The sequence below is a fragment of the Cervus elaphus genome, chromosome 10 (assembly GCF_910594005.1).
Source record: "Cervus elaphus chromosome 10, mCerEla1.1, whole genome shotgun sequence".
Taxonomy (NCBI): domain Eukaryota; kingdom Metazoa; phylum Chordata; class Mammalia; order Artiodactyla; family Cervidae; genus Cervus; species Cervus elaphus.
Window position 1 is genome coordinate 50,609,749 of NC_057824.1, and position 4,733 is coordinate 50,614,481.

Genomic DNA, 4,733 nt, shown 5'->3' on the forward strand with positions numbered 1-4,733 from the left:
CCCGGCCTGGGGCCGTGCCCACCCGGGCCGCCCGGAAGGCGCGCGCCCCTCTCCGCGCGTCGGGCGGGGAGATTGAGGTTCGGCGAGGGGCGCGCGTCTCTGTCGGCCTCGGGACCCCTCTCAGCGGGGACCAGACCTCCGTCCGCGAGCGGATGCCGCTGGTCGCCGCATGTGCGCGGGGGTGGGGGTGGGGGGTGGGCAATCAGGGGGAGTCCGGACCCCCGGCCAGCCTCCGGGGTCCTCACGTCAAAACGGGGGCGCCGCCCTCGGCTGGTCCAGCCCCTCCCAGGGCCCACTTCCTGACCCTCTCCACCGCAGACCGCTTCCCGTCCTTGTTACAGCAGACTCGCCGCCGCCTTGACGGGGCGGGTCTTGGCCCAGGTGGTCCAGGGGGGTCTCTCCATCACTGCCCCCGCCTCATCAGTGGGGATGGCCGGCAGGCGGCCCTTCCCCCAGGGTTCCGCTTAGCTGGTCAGCCAGACACTAAGTAGCATGGGGGATGGTGTGGGGTGTCAGGAGGTCCCGGGCCAGGCACCCACGCTGTCCTGTCTCCCGGCTTTGACCCTTGCTGTTCTTTCTGCCTGGAACATTGTCACGCCCTGTCTGCATCTGACCCACTTACCTTTATCTTGCAGGACAGGTGTCAGTGTTTCTTAGGTCACTTTGTCCCTGACCCCCTCAACAGGGTCCTGGGCTCACCAGTCCCGGCTCCCATTACACAATCCCAACCTGCGGGTGGCCGGGAGGAAGAAATGTGTCCAAAGGTGAGGAGCACTTTAAGGGGCGCACACAGGGTGCTCAGTAAACTCTAGCTCCTTCCTGGCTCTGGGCAGACACTGAGGGGCTGTTAGCAGGACCCCCCGCCACTACCACATCCAGCCGTGGCAAATCTAAGTGATGGCTTTAGTTAGAAAAAAGTTTCAAGTGGTCTGTACCAGCTACCCTCACCTCGCATGAGAACAAGTGCACTTCATTGTCGAGGTGACACTTGCATCCTTGGTTCCACTTACCTCTCCCCAGCTTTGCAGGTGCCCAGGGAACGACTCCAGTAGAGACTGAGCCCCACCTCTGACAGCGGCCTCCTCCCCCGGCAATGCTCTCATCCAATCCCCCAGTCCTGGATTTGTGACCTAAGAGTCGGTCAAAGCAAAGCCCAGAACTTTGGATGAAGACAGAGGGGAAAGCAGTACCTTCTGGAATTTGGGAAGCCTGACGACACCGGGAGTGGGGGAGCAAGGGTGGTGGGGATCGAGATGCAGAAAGTCCCAGGAAATGACCACAGCCCTCCCTGGTCCACCTCCGACGGCAGCCTGAGTTCAACCTGCCTCCAGGGGTTTCAGATCTGTGAGCCAGGGAATCCACTTCTGAGTTGTTTCTGTTACTCATCCCTAGCAGCATTCTAACAAATATGCACACCTGAGACCTCCCTTCCCCTCATTGTGAAACTGAGCTGATTTGATGAGTCGACGCTGAGTTCAAGCAGAAAGCGTGTTTGTGTTATTCGCTCAGGAGGCACTCGGTAGGCATTTGCAGAATGAATCAATCAATGAAGGAACTCATGGGGTCAGAAACTTGAACCCAGCTCTGACTCAGCCACTTAACCTGGAGTGTAACGTCAGGCCACTCTTCTTGCAGTGTCTGGGTTTCCGCATCTGTAAAGTGAGGCTGAGTCCTAACAAGCACTGCCCGTCCGCCTACCTCACAGGCCTTGCAGTCCTTGTGGGAAGACCCGAGAGATGGGAAACACACCTCAAGCTGGGAAGCGGCGGGGGCGGGGGTGCTCCATTGGGGGACAGTTCTCTAAGCCTTCAATGGAACAAGTCCTTGGGTGGGGAGAACCTGGAGTTCCAAGAACTCAGAGATCTGTGTCTTCCTGGAATCTGCCTCCCCCGGTTCCCTGGGATGAAAATGCTATACACGCCCTTCTTTCCTGCCATCGCAGGGTCCCCAGGAAGACAGCCACGCGCCCCTGCCGACTCCTCAGGGCTGGCCCACTCGGGGAGGGCCGTGGGCCTGGGGCTGGTGCAGGGTCTTGGGCTCACCTCCTTCCTCCCTGCCTCTCTGCTCCTTTCTCCTCGCTGCACTGGCCTTACTGCCTCCTGGTCACAAGGGGGCAGCCTCGCGCTGGGCTTCTGGACTCAGGTGGTGGTGGACCGGCCCGGGCAGCGGGAGGCCAGGGGGCAAGTCTTTCCAGCAGCGCCCACCGCCGTGTCTCCTTCGGTCTCAGCCTGTGCCCACCCCCGGATGGGGACCCTGGGTCTCTCCCTGAGATCAAAGGATGCCACCGAGTACCCTGTGAGGAGGAGGAAAGCGGGGCGACCCTAAGCCTTCTTCCAGGGCTGCACATATACGTGAGGCGGCCAAAGCCTGCGACAGCCGAGGCACACCGCATGGAGGCCGGGTACACACGCCGAGTGCGCCTCAACCTGGGCCTGCTCACGGCCCAAGCCATGCGGAAATCATGTGGTGTCACCTGAGGGGCTCTGAAGAGCTCTGATACCAGTCCTTTATGTCTCAGCGCAGAAAGAATTCCGCAAAGTGATAGATGATAAGTGATTTATTAGGGGGCTTGTGAGGCTTACAAGCAGGCGGGCGAGGGGCTGCTGCAGCCCGAGAACTTGGTGGGCTACAGGTTTATATTCAAAGGAAAAATGGGGAGGGGGAGAACACCTGTTTCTTGAGTGGAAGTCATGCTTCCATCATCAGCTCCCTCTCCAGGCTGGGCGGGGGAGTTGCTTGTCCCGACATGGCCACCAATGACTGTTTCATGTGTGTGGAGAGCACGTCCGGGGGATCCTTACCTTTCTGAGCTCACTGGGCAGGATGTGGGGCTCGTGCCACCATTGTCTCATTGTTTTGGGGGCATGTCTCCTGCATCCGTCGCATGATTTTGTTGCCAAGCAAGCCTGCCTGGTTCTGTGGTTAAGCAAACCTGCTCGTTAGCTTACAGCAGCTAGCTGTATTTTTTTTTTTCCTACTTACTGCCCCATATTTTTTTCTACTTACAGTCCCCTCATGGGATTAACTATTTAATCACCTCCTGTGTCCCTTTATTCTGTCCCTATTAATCAACATGGCTCAGTGAGGAACCTTGGTCTACCAGAAGACCCCACAGGTATGGCCAGGGGTGGGGCAGGGGTTGGGGGGAGATCCCCTCCTGGTTTCAGTGACAGCACCCATCTCCCAAATGTGGTGACAGAACGGGGCTGGGTGGCCAGGCAGCTCCCCTCCCTGACCCGGCCCAGCAGGGAGCGTGCTTGGCGGCTCCCCCTTGGGGCTCTGGAGATACCAGCTGTTACTCGCTCTCTGGACTTGAGTTTTTTCAGCTCTGTGAGGTGGCAGTCCCAGTTCCAAGCCCGCTGTGAGGAGTGCATGCCTGTCGACTATTCCCCTTGGTGTTGGCATGGGGACCTTGGTGAGAGGCACACCTTCTTGCCGTGTTGGACCGAGCAAGAAGCAACCGTGTTGGGTCCTCATCAACCCCTACTCAGGTGAGTGACTCTACCTTAGAGGCTTTCGAGCTGTTTTGTGGTCATGACCCCCATGGGACACACTGTGGCCTCTTTCCCACTCCCCTGTGTGTCTGAAACAACTGACTCCACGTGCTGCAGAATGCTTTCTCCTGCTGAAGTCCCAGCCGTGATTTTACAACTTTCAGATGGGCTCTGACCCTCAGTTTGAAAAACTGCTCTTGATCCTATTTCTTCCCTTTCTTTTTATGCTGCACCACCTGGCTTGCTGGGATCTTAGCTCCCCGACCAGGGACCGAACCCGTGCCCTTGGCAATGAAAGCGCAGAGTCTTAACCACTGGAATCCCAGGGAATTCCCTCTTCCCCGTTTCTGAATGGACCTCATGAACTCCTTTTCTGTTGCTGCTGGAACCACTCACCACAGATGGGGAGGCTGGTCCTTGAGATCATGCAGGTGCCTTCTCTTTCAGCGCTGGAGGTCAGAGGTCCACAGCCCGCCTCAGTGGCTGAACGGGTGCTGGAGGTTTCTGGAGGCTCCAGGGGAGAACCAGGTTCCTCTTCCAGCTCTGAGAGGCTGCAGCAGAGTGGACGCTACAGCAGACGGTCAGAGGCAGGTGCCCAGGGGCCTGGATTCTCTCCCGGAGGGAAGCGGTGCTTCCCATGGGTCAGCAGCAGGGCAAAACATGCTCTTTTCAGAACATCACGATGTCCTTTGAGAATGCAGTTACCCGTGTTGTCTTAACAGTACTAGAGTCGTGTGGGAATCACTGCTCCACTTCTGGGCACGCAGCCAGGCCACACTCAAGGCTGTGCTGTATTCATTTTCCCCGCCAGTCACTTTTTCTTTGTTGCAGCTCTCAGGAGTCTCAGCCTTGAAATGTCAAACTTGGCCTCTCCTTATGATGAAGATAACTTGAGTTTGGGTACAATAATCTCTAAACCAAAATGACAACTTGTGCTTTTTCTCTCCCACTGCACACCTTGCCCCCCACCACACCCACGGGGAAGAGGCTGCTTGGCAGAGGGAGGTCTGTCTGTCTGTCATCTATAAACAATGGGAACAGGGTGCCTCCTCTGCCCAAGTCCTGCCGGACTAAAGACTGCACTCGAGAAATGGTTCTTTTGGTTGACGGGTGTACCAGATGGCTCGATTTAGGAAACTAAGTCTAAGATTCTACCCTCCAAACTCACTAGTCTGACAAAGAATTCACCCACATTTCCGTACTAAAAATGCAAACAGTATAAGGAAAACAAAACCAAAA